Source organism: Nelumbo lutea, chromosome 8 (assembly GCF_056320005.1).
Source record: "Nelumbo lutea isolate HS-2025 chromosome 8, American lotus-T2T, whole genome shotgun sequence".
NCBI classification, from domain to species: Eukaryota; Viridiplantae; Streptophyta; class Magnoliopsida; order Proteales; family Nelumbonaceae; genus Nelumbo; species Nelumbo lutea.
Window position 1 is genome coordinate 56,372,082 of NC_142691.1, and position 15,523 is coordinate 56,387,604.

The following is a 15,523-nucleotide window of genomic DNA, read 5'->3' on the forward strand; positions in this document are numbered from 1 at the left end:
ATCCATATTTGTATCTATATCCAAGCTTCCCGATATAATGCGTGGTACCAATATAGCAGTTTGCTCTTCCAGGAAAGATGGGGTAATTGCAGACTGGGTTCCTCCTCCTGATGGAAGTGTAAAGAGGAACTTTGATGGAAGTAGTCAAGGTAACCCAGGACCCTCTGGAATAGGAGGGATCTTGAGGGATAAGGACTATAACACCTTAGCTCTATTCTCTGGCCTAGTGGGTGTCGGAGACTCTAATAGAGTTGAACTGTTAACAGTGCTACAAGGTATTCAAATTGCACATCAACTTGGGGTGGAAAATTTAATACTTGAAGGAGATTCTAAAGTTGTTGTGGGGTGGCTGGCAGGTTCAGACTCAGTGGTTTGGTGCTACAGGGACCATCTAAAGAAAGCTAAGTAGCTAAATAGGAACATAAATATTAGCCTACACTGGGTGGGAAGGTCAGAAAATGTGTTGACCGATTGTCTTGCCAAACAAGGGGCTAATAGGGAAAGCATATAATGGACTGCTTTGTAATCTTTTCACTACTTTTTTTTTCTGTAATTTTCTTTTAGGGAGAGGTTGCACCTCATGCCTCTCCTTGGGATGCCTGTACTAGCTCTCATTTCTTGATTAATAAAATCACAATTCAATTATCAAAAAAAAAAAAACATTGACATTAAAAAAGTTGCTTATCTTACAGCAACTTCAGCTGAAGCTTATTGCTTATTGCTTATTGCTTTGTCATTTAATGAAGTTTTTAAAGAGCTTGTGGGCTCCTTAATGGCTGAAACTGAAGTTTGATAGATTATTATATTCTCATTTATTATTTAATTATTTTATCCATATTAAAAGGCGAATCAATAAGTCCTTCGGTTCAGCAACTTCAGCTGTTACCAATGTTTTAAAACACAGAGGCGTGATGCAAGGCATTCCACTGCCTAAAGGCGTGAGGCGTAGTTCAGAACACAAGAGGTGTAAGACTCCCAAGTGCAAGGAGGCATAAGCCTCAAGGCTCAAGCATGTATTTTTTTCATAATTATAATTGGAAATTCCTAATAATAAAACATTATATTAAGAACTTAACTAATACTAACAGTAACAACAAGCTTTAAATTAAGAACTTAAACTAATAGCCAGATTCCAATGAACGATGATACTAACAGCAAGCTTTAAATTTCTGTTTAATCTTTAAATTTTAATATAAACTTCATGGTTCATATAAAACTGATGCTGAAGTAGCCAAGATAGAATTCCACTATAACAGTATCAAATATTTATTTGTCAAGAAACAGAGTTTTAAAGAAAAGCTAGCAGCAGCCAAGGCCCAGTAGCTCATACTCATAGCCCCATAGCTGAAGCTGCTGATTTCCTACTTAGAAGTTGGTGCATTGGATTTAAAGCACAGTAAGGGGTTGACGGCCAAACTATTCAAGGTGTCGTTATTCAATAACAGGTTCGAGCAAGAACAAAAAGAAAACAGAAGAAAAAAGAAGAAAAATAAATAAATAAGTTATGATCAAGCTTCAGCCAGAAGGAGAAGTAGAAACTATTGGTTTGTGATCGGAATCAGAATTGGAATGGCCTATTCCCCCTATCTGTTTGGTTCAGACAGGAACCAATATCAGATTCTGATTAATGCTGTTTGGTTCATTAAGAGTCTGGAATTGGAATCAGCCATGTTTTCCAATTTTACCCCTAATAAAAATAAAAGTATAGAAAATGCATGAAAATACCAGAAATTTTGCAGAAAAATCAGAAAAAAAAATGTAGCTTGTAACATTTTTTTCAGTAAAAACCTTTCATTCATAACAGAGAGATTAAGATACAATAGCTAAAGATTGCATAGGAAATTGCAATCTCCAACAATCAGTTACAATTCTGCCCAATACAATAAAGATCTATTTGCCCCTTGTTTTGCTACGGTACCCGCCATCCCATTTGCATCCCTTTTAACCCAACCAAACTGAGAATTGAACTGCCTTGCAAGTCTGTCAATTTCTCTGAAAATAAACTTGAGCTTCCAAGGTGCTGATTTGATGTTTTTGGCCCAAGAGATGACCAATAGAGAGTCTCCTTCAATTTCTAAATCTGTTGTTCCTATCTGCTCAGCCATCTTTAGACCTTGAAGTAGGGCTAGAGATTCAGCCTATATTGAGTCACCATAACCTATTGGTCCAGAGTAGAGTGCCACCACCACACCCAGATAATTCCTAAACACACCCCCTACGCCTGCCCTTCCAGGGTTGCCAAGAGAACCCCCATCAAAATTCAATTTTAGTTTGTTCCGTGCTGGTGGCCTCCATTCCATGCTTACAAGAACTTTGGGTACATCTCTTTGTGCTATTTCAGCCCAATTCCTTAGTATCTCATTCGTGGAGTAGTTTCTAAATATCTCCATGGTCTTCACCCAATGTGCAGTTCTGATTTTTATTGCTTCAGTAACTTCCTCCATTGTTTTGCTTTTTCCTGAAAAGATTCTTAGGTTTCTTTCCTCCCAAATAGTTCATACTGTAGCTGCTCTCACTGCCTTCCATATACATTTCCCCTTTTCTTCCATTGATTGACACAGGAAAGAGGGGCGGAATAGACTTACCACATCCTGTGGGGGAGCCCATCTACATCCAAAGAGAGAACAAACAACATTCCAAATATCAGAAGCAAAAGAGCAGGATAATAGTAAGTGAGTTAGAGTTTCACCACATCCCAAACAAAGGACACACACATGAGGAGAGAGGAAATTGTTTGGCCTCCTTTTCTGTAGCACATCACAAGTGCTTACCTTCCCTAGGAACACTTCCCAACAGAAAGCTTGTACTTTTGAAGGGATCGGTTTAGTCCAAATTTCGCTCACTAGGAAGTTCACCCCCATAGGGTTAATATGAGTGAGCAAACCAAAGAAAGATACACAGGAAAATAAACTATCAGAAGTTGGGGACCACACTCTACAATCAACTATAGATTGGCCCAAGTAGACCCTCTCAAGTGTTGAAATCAACAGCACTAGAAACTCACACTCATTTTCCCTCAACCCTCTTCTAAAGCCAAAATCCCAAGAGATCCCTGATTCTGAAAGCAAACCAAACCTAGCAATAGGTTTGTTTTTATAGTTTGATAAAGAGTAGAGGTCTGGGAAATTGAACATAAGAGGCACATCCCCAACCCAAAGGTCTTCACAAAATAAAACTTTGTTGCCACAACCAACATCAAACCTAATAAATTGAAGAAAAGTTGGATATACCTCAAAGATTGCCTTCCAAGGAGAGGATGGAACTGCATTGAGGGCTAATTTTGCATCCCAACCATTATCTACATCACCATGTAAGCTTTTAATGACCCTATGCCACAACCTTTCTTCCTCACAAGGGAATCTCCATAGCCATTTCCCTAGGAGGGCTTTGTTTCTCTTTATTAGGTTCCCTATACCTAATCCACCCTGGTCCTTAGGGTAACAAACTTGCTCCCATTTCACTAAATGATCTTTCTTTTCTTCACCTAGCTCCCACAAAAAGTCCATCATAATCTTCTCCAATTTCCCAGCTATTTTCACTGGGATCTTAAAGATGGAAAGGAAGTAAGTGGGAAGGTTTGCAAGGATTGATTTTATCAAGGTGATTCTTCCCCCCAAGGAAATATAATTTCTCTTCCACGTTGCCAACTTCTTCATGAACCTCTCTACCACCAGTTTCTAGAAGCTTTCAGCTTTCGGATTCCCACCCAAGGGCATTCCTAAGTATTGCCAATTTTTCACTTCACAACCTAGCAGATTTGTCGTGGCTTGGATATCCTCCCCTTCAATGTTGATTCCAGTTAGACAGCATTTTCCCCAATTGACTTTCAATTTGGAGGCCTGCTGAAATTCATCCACCAATCTTTTCAGAAATATGGGCTTTTAAGCTTGTAACAATTTGCAATTCTGAAATATAGGCTTTTAAGCTAAAATCCTTCTGTTTAATTAGGGGGTTGAGAATTTAAGGAATCCTTTCAGCTCTCCTTGCCAAGTACATAATCAAGTGACCCACTTCATGCCACCACATAATATGGAAATACTGAAATCCACGGAAGACTGGTACAAAAGAATGTCTAGATCTACCTCAAGCCTGTTGAGAAGTGCTAGCAACCACAAGACTTTCTACCAGATTCCAACTCCAAAGAATTCTTTAAGAAAAGGGTAAATTACAAAGATCCCCCTGAACTTTTACATTGTGACAAATACCCCCTTCGGCCGTTAAGTCAGATGATGGAAGGCATTAAATTACCAAAATACCCCACTAAACTTTCTCTATTTTCCTTTTCCTGCCATGTTTTCTTAAAACCTAATTGACCCAAATGGAGATATGTTGCTTCAACAAAGCCACCAGGAAAACAACATACTCTGATTTTCTGGCATCATGTTGTTGGTCTCTTCTCTCTCTTTATGTAAATGAATTTTCTCCATTGGAGAAGACAATGAACAGTACAAAGCTAAAAAACAAAGTAAGATACATTCATAAATTAAAGAAAATGATAAAATAAATTATAAAAGGGTAGTTTGGGCATTTGAAAAACTTTAAACAGTCAAACAAGAATCTTTTTCAAAGTTAACTGATGGAGCACTAACGGAGGGGGTCTTTGTCTAATGGCTAAAGTTCAGGGGGGTCTTTGTCGCAAATTGAAGTACAGGGGGTCTTTGTCACTGACCCCATAGTACAGGAGGGTCTTTGTAATTTACCCTTAAGAAAATTAAGGAAATAAGAGAGCAATCAACTTAAGGAACTGAATTTGATCGCAGGTATGCCTCCTCTGTATTCCCTTCAATTCTCAACATCCACACACCTTTATGGAGAGAGAAACTTGTCTCTCTATATCTTCCCTACCAAACCTTGATGAAAATCAGATCTAGTTCAGCCATCCTCCATAAGTAGCCTAATTAATATGGAAATGGTCCACTCTATTTCTATTCACAACTGTTTTATTTATGCATAAAGATGTAAATTCATGAAGCTTGACTTTTTTACAGAGTTTACTATCATAATTTTTGTGGTCTTGGGTTTGGAATAATGTTGTCAATTTTTGTGCTAAGTCCAACACATAGAAGCAGCATTGAACAGTGATATAGTTTAACAAAATAATTAAATGGATGGAGCACAAAGAAGAAAGCAGCATTGAACAGTAAATCAATGATTCAGAACTATTTATCCCTTGGTGGAAAAATTTGAGATGGCTTAACCCTATAAGAAATGTATTTTTCCAAAATAACCTTTTAGGTAATTTTCCTAGATTCTGCCATCAGTTCCATGATGTAATTAATTGATGATGACAAGTGTTCTTGCCAGATCTTAATGGTATTCTGCAGCTAGTTCTGTTCATCTGTACAGATTTCCCATTGAATATAGTAGGGCCCTATGCATTTGCAGGATATTGAATTATCAAAAGAGATAAATGAATCATTCAAGCAGTCATCCCAAGCTAGGACAAAACTCCCTTCGGGTATCGAAATGAGTGTCCATGTCTTAACAACAGGGTAGGTCTTGCTTTCTCCAATTTAGTATTTGTAAACTTGGTATAACACATTAAGAGCACAAGTTAACACTGCTATGCAAGTTCCGTTTCCTAAAATTTGTAAATTTTGGTCTGGTAACTGTGTAAAGGTACTAACCAACATATCCACCGATGGATGTACGGCTTCCACATTAACTGAATGTATACCAAGTAAGTGAAAAATGGTTCAGGAGTTCTACTTCAACAATTAAGCTACTTTGTCTTTAATCACCATCTCTTTTATCTTTCATGGTGAGACAGAACATTTTCAAGGACTACTTGAGCAAACACAGTGGAAGGCGCTTGATGTGGCAAAATTCTTTAGGTCATTGTGTATTGAAAGCTGAATTCCCAAAAGGCAAAAAGGAGCTGGCAGTTTCACTATTTCAGGTTGGTCTTTTCTTAGATCATTCACTTTTTTAAAATATTTTAGTCAAGAACTGGGTTTTATTAAAGATAAAAAGCTTACAAAGCAAGAACTAGGTTGGTCTTTTCTTGGATCATTTACTCTTTTAAATATTTTACTCAAGAACTAGATTTTATTGAAAGATGAACATGATACTAGTGTGCTCCAAAGCAGAAGCTATCTAAATGCCAATGCTTACAAAGCAAGGGAAAATGCCCAAACAAGAATAAACAGTACTAAGCTTGTACCTAAGAGCTCCAATGGGGTCTTTCTCCTAGCAACTTTTCATGCAAGGAAATGAGACATTCTGACCATCTTTTTAATATATCACTAGAATTGTCAAAAAACATTTGAAAATATTTTCCTAAAAGAAAAATAGGGATTCCATAGTTTGATGATTGTCTTTCTACCTTGGATGTAGTCCATTTACTCAGGGGCCATTTGATAACGGTCAACCTGAATTGAATGGCTTACTGCTTTTGTCTTTTAATAGGGAATAATTGAATAATAAAATATTCAGGGGTATGGTAATCTACCCAACAACTAACAAACTGTCAATCTCCACCACTAACTTACAACCTATCAATTTCCTTCCAATAACAGTCAATCTCCACCAATAACTAGCTCTACAAGCTGTTCATCAATGGTGGAGATTCTTCAACTTCGAAATAATAACACTCCTCTTTCGGATAGAAAGTACAAATTGAGAATATTTCAAGTCTAACAACCTACAAAAGGAAATCTAATACATACGTTGATTCAATTTTAACATCAATGTTAAAATCAAATCTCAGGGATTTTTCATCAACTTACAATAAAATAATCTAACAGCAATAAAAATTATAGATACTTTTGCCAGAACGAAAACTTGAGGAAAACTTACCTCACCGTGCTCTGGTCTGGTCTGAAGTAGAAAAACAGGGGAGGAATGAAAATGAGTCTGAGAAAGAGAAGAAGAGAAGGAGAGGAGACAGAGCAAAATCGACGGTGACTTACCTTGCCGTCGCCGGAGCTTCGATCCAAATCCTTCAAACCTCACTGCAAGGAGAGAGAGAGAGAGAGAGAGAGAGAGAGGGAGGAAGAGAAAGTTTTAACTTGGAATCGGGTAGTGAGAAAAGGTTTGAGGGTTTTTGTCATTTTATTTTTTATTATTTTAAGAAGCGAGGTGGGTCGGGAATGGCCATTCACGGTGAATTGCCATTCCTCCCGGAATGGGAATCGGATTTCGATTCCGCCCAACCAGTCTATTCCGATTCCGATTCCGATTCCGGACCCTCTTGAAATAGAAAAACTAGCTTATAAGGGATCAAAAGTGGTTAATTCTACTGCTTATAAGTGATTTATTTAAAACACATTCATTCCACTTTGAAATGATACAAACGTGGCTATTTATCAAAAAAAAACCACAAAATAAAACTCAAATTAAAGTGGGTTACTATTTACAAATAAGACCTCATTTAAATTCTTAAATCATATTAAAAATAACATAAATTAATAGTGATGTTAAAACAAAATAGGTTATAATATATTGTGAATACAAAGATGTAATGCCCATATTAATTTTTCTAATCTATTTTTTATTATTAAATAGTAAATTTATAATTAAATGAAACTATAGTTGCTTCATAATTAGTACGAGGTCAGCCTCTAATATCTATATAAATATATTAAGTTGAAATGTGTACGTAAAAAGGCTTGAGGATGAGGAAAATGGAATCTAACATTATTTTTTGCCTTTTTTCATTGAAATTGCAAGAATATCACTCTCTACCAACTCTTTATCTTTTGCTTTCTTTTTTCTTTCAAATTATAAGAATGACACTCTCTCTCCTACCATCTCTCTCTACCAAATTACAAGAATGTCATATCTCTCCTTATAAATTACAAGAATGCCACTCTCTCTCCAACTGAGGGAAACCTCAACTTGGCATCTCAGCTGCTAGGGGGCCTGCAATCAAAGATAGTTGAGTTCAAGCCAAGCTAACCTCAAACTTCTTAACTCAAGCTCAAGTCTTTAATTCGAATCGAACTCGAGCTAGACGACACATCGACCACTGAGGGAGACCTTGGCCCAGTACCTTGGTCATTGAGGGAGGTCTCGGCTCAACACCTTGTCAACTAAGGGAGACCTTAGCTTGACACCTCACCTGTTAGGGAAACCTCAGCTCCACACTTCAGCAGTTGAGGGAGACCTCGATTTGGCACCTCAACAATTGAGGGAGACCTCGACTTGGCACCTCGACTGCTTGAGAAACCTACAATCAAAAGGTAGCCGAGCTCGAGCTCGAGCTCAAGTCTCTAATTCAAATCAAGCTCAAGCCTAATAGTTTATGAGCGAGCCCCTACAACGCAAGGTCCCTTCACTAGTATATATTAAAATGGGAAGGGTCTTCATTGGGCGATGTGGTCTCCTATTCGTGAAATAAATGGTATATACATGTAATTTTGGTTGTATCGTCCGAATAAACGATGCATGAGGTCTGGATTGATATTCACACGCTTATGTTTTTATGGTTTCTTTCATGCTTCATTTTTCACTGATCACGATAAATTGGAGAGCGGATTCAGTGAACCCCTTAGTTCACAGGGCGTGTGAACCCTCCAATAGGAGGTGTCCACATCACCCCTTTAGAGTCTGATACTGACCCTCCTCGCTGTTAAGTGAAGTAGTCGTGAGCCGTTTGAACCAGGAGGGAACCAGGCAGGTTGGTTAAAGACAAAATCAACCAATTAGGAAAAATACAAGGCTCTTCTTCTTCCGTTTCAACTCCCTCTCTGCCCCCATTTTCACCCAAGCCCTAGTTCAATAATATAGGGCTCCTCTTCTCTAGAGGCAAGCAACAAATCCACTAGCAGCAAGCAACAAACCCACCAGTGGCATAGAAAATCCTTTTCTAAGCACCTTCTCCTTCTCCCGCGGATATGGAAACCAAGTTCCTATGGATCTTCTCCGATGGAACATAAGGATCTTCTCCTAATAGTAGCAAGAAACCAACCAATTTTTCTCCCCCATTTTCAGCCTAGCAATTAGACTACATGCGAAGCACGTACTTCTAAGCTCCATGGATGCGTTCTTATGCTACAATAAGACTACCTTCATCACTAACCACGGACTGTACTGTTACAAGGCTATGCCTTTCGGCCTAAAGAATGTCAGTGCTACTTATCAGCAGCTGACGAATGAGGTGTTTAGAGATCAACTCGGTCGCAACGTAGAAGTTTACATGGATGGCATGTTGGTAAATAGCAAGAAGGCCAAGCACCACCTAGCCGACCTCAAGAAAGTCTTCGACACCCTCAAAAAGTACAAAATGAAGTTGACCCAACAAAATGTGCTTTTGGGGTCGGTTTCGACAAATTCATGGGGTTAATGATTACGTAGAGAGGAATTGAAGCTAATTTGGAGAAGATCCAAGCCATCCTCGACATGCAATCACCCTGTACCTACAAAGAAGTGCAACGCCTCACTATACGAGTAGCCACCCACAATAGGTTTATGTCAAAGTCCGTAGACTGATGTTTGCCCTTCTTTAGGTCCCTAAAGAAGATAAGGGACTTTCAATGGACCGAGGAATGTGAACGATCCTTTCAAGAGTTGAAGAGGTATTTGAGTTCGCCACCTCTTCTCACAAATCCGAACCCTGGGAATGAGTTGCTGCTCTATCTCTCGACTGGAGACGAGGTGGTCAACTCAGTGCTGGTCAAGGAGGAAGGCTGGGTACAAAGGTCAATCTACTACACCAACAAGGTTCTCACTGACGCAAAAACCCAGTACACAAATCTAGAAAAGGTAGTTGGCCCTAGTCATCTTTCTAGGGATGTACAGGCCATACTTCCAAACCTACAACGTCCGAGTGCTGATCGACCAACCTCTCAAGCAAGTTCTACCAAGGTCGGAAGCATCTAGCAGCCTAGTCAAATGGAGTGTGGAGATGAGCAAGTTCGACATTGACTACGTGCCTCAGTCCACCATCAATGCCCAAGCTTTGGCTGATTTCCTTGCAGAGTGCACTTTCACGACATAAGACCCGGCCCCAACACCGTAGATATGGACTCTTCGTGTGAATAGTTCATCCAACAAGCAAGGTAACGGGGCTGGCCTCATCCTCCTTGGCCTAGACAACACGGTACTAGAGCACGCCCTCAATTTCGAATTCTATGCCTCTAACAACAAACCTAAGTACGAAGCCCTAATCGCCGGACTTCAACTTGCCTTAGACCTCGGTGCTTGGCAAGTCGAAGCCTTTAGCGACTCTCGGCTGGTGGTCAACCAAATCCACGACCCGTTCGAAGCATGGACCCCAACTATGGTGAGTTACCTATAAAGGGTGCTAGAGCTCATCCAATGGCTTAATCACTTCACCATTCAACAGATTCCCTGAGCCGAAAACATCTGAGTGACACACTCTCAAAGTTAGCTATCTCGCCACAAATCGACCTCGACTCAACAGCGCGGATGGACATGTTGGCTCAGCCTAGCATAGCACCAATGGCCTTCTCGTCCTTCTGGTTCAACAAGGTCCATCCTGGATGGACCCCGTAGTACAGTACCTACAGGATGGAACACTACCAAAAGACCGAGCCAAAGCCAAAAGACTTGCACACTGGGCAACCAGATATTGCCTCATCTAGGGACAATTCTACTGTTGATGACATACTCTCCCCTACCTAAGGTATCTCCCCCCTTCTAAGGCCGACTATGTCCTTAAGGAGATACATGAAGGTATCTACAGAGATCACCCCGGTGCCTGAACTCTAGCTTACAAGGCACTCTGGCAATGTTACTTCTGACCAACCATGAAGCAACATGCAGCCCAACTCGTTAGAAAATGCAACCACTGTCAAAGGCATTCCAACCTCCATCACTAGCCAGCGGTCCCCTTAAGTCGATCATTAGCCTGTGGCCCTTCGCACATTGGGGAATGGATATCCTCGGCCCTTTCCCTACTACGGTTGGGCAAAAGAAGTTTCTCTTGGTTGTAGTGGACTATTTCATCATGTGGGTGGAAGATGAGGCTTTGACACACATTACCGTATAGAATGCTCGAAATTTCTTTTAGCAAAGTATTGTCTATCGGTTTAGCATACCTTGAGTCCTCATCATTGACAACAGCGCACAATTCATTGACTGCAAGTTTGGAGCCTTCTGCGCCAACTTGAAGATCAATAATTGGACTACGGCCACTCATCGACCTCAAAGTAATGGACAGACTGAAGTGACCAACATAACCTTACTACACAACATATAGGACTACACTGCGAACAACTATCGGAGATACACCATTTAGCCTTGCATATGGGGTAGAAGCCATGATCCCCATAGAGATAGGCTCGCTAACTCTCTAGGTCGAGTTCTAAGACGAGGAGCATAACAACAAAAACCTTTGTGCAGAGCTCGACCTGCCAACCCAAGAGCAACCAGAATAAGTAAAAAGACTTACTGAGTTGACCTGGCACATGAGCGCTCTCTCCAGGGAACCGTTGGTAGACTCAGCAAGACCACGCGCGGATGGCCGGCATTAGCAAGACCCGAAGCAACTATTATAGGACACCCTCTGTCTCCAGCTTCTGTTCAGGCTGAACACTCCACCGCGACATGTAGACTGTAGGGTTACCACCCTCTAGTACATTGTCCCACAGAGGGGAAGAGTGAACGACCAAAGTACCCCCCTTTGGATTGACAATGACAACTTCCTCATCAACCTACCTTGCCCTCTTTTGATGTCGAGGTGTGTGCTTCGCGGAACACAACAAATCGGTTGTTTCTCACTCATCAACCTAGTATGAACCAACATTGAGAAGGACGTGTAGTACATCACATCGACCCCCTCGATCACCCTATTGCTGCCAGCTCGAGCTGGTTTGACCTTTGTCCTGGGCTTCTGGTGCTCAGCCAGGAGAGGTGAGCCTCCGGGACAACGCACAAAGAAGTAGGTAACCATCCCCAAGATAAGCTCAAGGTCATGGATCAAGCAGTAAGACAAAAGACCAATTAGGAACCTAAACGAGTTAGGCATCAACTGCATAGACAGTACCCAATACCACTTAAACAACTCGACAAGCCCCTTGTGCAAAGGAAACCTTGGCCCGACTATTAGGATGTGCTCATACACAGAGCTCGCTCGACCAAGAATTTGTGGGCCTCTCATCGATCCTTGGGCACCTAAGTTCATACTCTTTAGGGAAGCAATACAAGGCTCGGATCCGGGGTATATCTTGGGAGTAAAACAGCATGGTGTGGTCTCAAATCATCGACCAGCCTGCAGAGGAAGGGTGCCTCTCTCCTAGTCGATGGCTTGGTCTTGGCCCCTAACCTTGGCTTCCCACTCAGCGACCCACTCAAGGTCTAACACCAAAAGTCCTCGGTGAGAAACCCTAGCCATCAGCCTCACAAACATCTAGCACGACAGCCTCGGTGAGAAACCCCAATTCGAACTCATAACAAGAAGAGGAAGCAAAAGAAGAAGAAGAATGGGAAGAGTTTGAAGATGAGGAAGACATCTTACTGAACTCTGTAGTAGCGGGCGGAACAGAAGCAACAATCGAGCTGAAGACTACCTCTTATCGAGCTCTAAGCACAACTTCTCTCGCTAATGACAAAGTATGAATGCCCTTCACCCCCTTTTATAGGGCTCCCAACTATCCAGATCAACGACATAAATCAAACGCCGCCTTCTGACCACTCGGGAAGCTGAAACAACCCCACTAACCTTCGCATGCATGTAGCCTCGGGAAGGTGAAGAGTCACTTTCGTCAGCATGACATGAGCATCAAGCTAGCCGGTTCATCCAAAAAACTGGTTCAATTCCAAGGTCCTCTACTTAAATGGTGCGGGGGAGTGGTGTTTGGGTTATGGTCCCTAGCAGAGCTGGCCCCGGGTGCCAAAACAAGAGAATGTCGTACGGATGATGACAACTCCGCTAGGGATTAGGTCTTATCTCAAAGATCTCGACGTGCAACCTTATCCTAACAACCCCGGAAGCCTCATCCAATCAGGACGCAGATCTTTGGCTATAAAAAGGTACCTCCCGTTCAAGGTAAATGATCCAACTTTTGACTTCTATACCGTTACTTTGCTTGGACCAGCACCGTTCTCTAATTGCTCGACCTGTCTACCCACTAGTCTCGACTGAATTGAGCGTTGGAGTACCTACCCGCGGATAACTCCTTGAGCCTCTGACTTCATTCTTGGTTTCAAATACTAAAGAGTGGCATCATCCTTTTACCTCGGCTTTGCCTAGTTGGCAAGATCATCTAACTGTGACATCGGTTCAAGAACTACATAAAATCAAGCAACATTAACAACCATCCTACTAAATAGTACATGATTAGACAATTACTAATGAAAGAAATATGGCTGATCAACTTGTCATCACTACCTCCATCCCTTTTAGCCATACAATGCTTTATTGATATCAATAACAATCATCTATCATAATCTAATTTCTAACTAGTAACAAATAGACAATTATATAAAAAAAAACCTAGTTTATAATTAGTAAACAAATAGACAATGATCACTAAAAAAAAACCACCAAGATTCTATAATAATGCATATTTTTCAAGGGCCCAACAAACATACCTATGGAGTCACAGTGTACAACCTCAACATCTTTCTAAGCATATATGTGATCAACTTGTCATCACTACCCCCATCCCTTTTAGCCATACAATGCTTTATTGATATCAATAACAATCATCTATCATAATCTAATTTCTAACAAGTAACAATAGACAATTACATAAAAAAAAAAAACTAGTCTATAATTAGTAAACAAATAGACAATGATCACTAAAAAAAACCCACCAAGATTCTATAATAATGCAGATTTTTCAAGGGCCCAACAAACATACCTATGGAGTCATAGTGTACAACCCCAACATCTTTCTAAGCATATTTAAGTAATTGTCTACAAGCTTTATTGAATTTCTTGGTCATTAATATCAAGGTTCTTGCATTTAAAGTTGTTGACAACATGTATGATATACATTAAAAAAAAGTTTACTGTACATGGAGGTGGGTAGGTAGTGTACCTCATTTACATATGGGGAGGGCAACTTTCCCTATAAAACCGGGGCCTCACCCTAAATTGGATGAGTTTTCACCGATCTTAAATGGGGATGGGGTAGGGATGAGTTTTGCATATAATTACCCAATGGTAAATTATTAAAATATGCTTAGGTTTAATATTAATTTCTAAAATATCTTTAAAATTCCCCATATTCCTAAAACCTTTATGATCTAATAATTTAATGTTTAAAATACCCATAAATTTCCATAATACAATTTTTAAAGTACTCCTAAATTCCCATAATATATTTCCAAAATACCTTAAATATGATGTAGTTTTAGGAGTTGACTCAAGTGGTGAAAATTCAGGGATTCCCCATCCTCGATAAAGAGGATGTCCCCTGCCTCGAATTCACCCTGCCCCATTTCCATTCCTATTTATTTCCTACCAAAAGAGGCAGCAACTTATTAGTTTTCTAAAAAGTATTAAAGATTGTCAAGGCTACTCGTAATGAATTCATTGTTTAATGTTTGTTTAAGAGTTTGACTCAACAATATGAGAAAAATTAACTCATTGACACATCATTGGAAATGTATAAAAAATGGCAATTAATCAATGTTGGTCCCAAGCATATTGGGTCATGGAAGGGATAGATTTGATACAAACTTAACCTTTGTCAATCTTTTTGGAGAGGGGAGATACTCTTAAGCTCATTATTGGATAATACAAATAATATAAGATATATGTAACTTGTATAATTATGTTCATTCTTATGAACATTATTAAATATTAAAAGTTGACAAATACAAAAGTATAAAGTACATAAATTACTTCTACTTTGGTATTTTTGTTGTGAAAAACTTTTCAATAAAAAAATTGTAAAGTATGATTTACAAAACAAAATAACAATTTCCCATTTGCTAATTGCAATATAGCAGTCATGTGATTCAATTGACCTTAAGTGACTGGTTTGAGCATCATTCAACAATGACGATTCTAATAAAGGCAGTGTCACCAATAGTGATTCCCAAAGAAGTAGCAGTGTCACCAATAGATTATGCTTTATGTGGTGATTCCCGTTGAGTTTGATGGTCAGAGATAGATAACAATGATAAGGTCTAATGCTTGAAAACAACAAGCGGATGGAAGTACACTTTTGTTAGAAACAAGAGGTAATAAAAGTTGACTTCATGCTTTTACAAGATTTGGTGTTTTTAAAAAGTATGAAAGTATAAATAGAAAGTATGCTATCCAAATAGTGTGTTCTATTTTCGTATTTTTGTATTTTCAAAAATACGATAGTAATTTATAAAAGTTTATCCAAACCAGGCCTAAAAAGTTTAAATGCACATTATAATTTGTAAATATTAATATTATCTCCCCACTAAACAAATATGCTCTAAACAAATAAATAAAACATTTTGGACTATAACATTGGCACCTCATGATTGCTTATACATTTGTGACATGATTTATCAAAACAATCACCACTTATACCAAATAAAAAAGTCACAATTTCAAAGGTATTGATCTTTAAAACTGTTAATGGTGCACTGAAATATTGGAAAAATTTTAGACAACATAAGATTTTTAAGT

At 39.5% G+C, this 15,523-nt stretch overlaps 1 protein-coding gene across 5 annotated transcripts in view; it reads right to left on the reverse strand.

Moving 5' to 3' along the window:
- The window catches only part of LOC148844317 (glycosyltransferase family protein 28), a 45,476-nt gene extending 38,199 nt beyond the window's left edge, over nt 1–7,277 (reverse strand). Inside the window, exons 1-2 of one of the 5 annotated variants that reach the window (XM_088957827.1) lie at nt 6,912–7,277; nt 6,799–6,819 (exon numbers count right to left, since the gene is read on the reverse strand). The gene's annotated coding sequence lies outside the window, so the exon portion shown is untranslated. The remainder of the gene's footprint in view (nt 1–6,798; nt 6,820–6,911) is intronic. The other 4 variants (XM_088957829.1, XM_088957830.1, XM_088957828.1 and 1 more) reach the window with 4 other exon arrangements.
- Between the last annotated feature and the right edge of the window lie 8,246 nt (nt 7,278–15,523).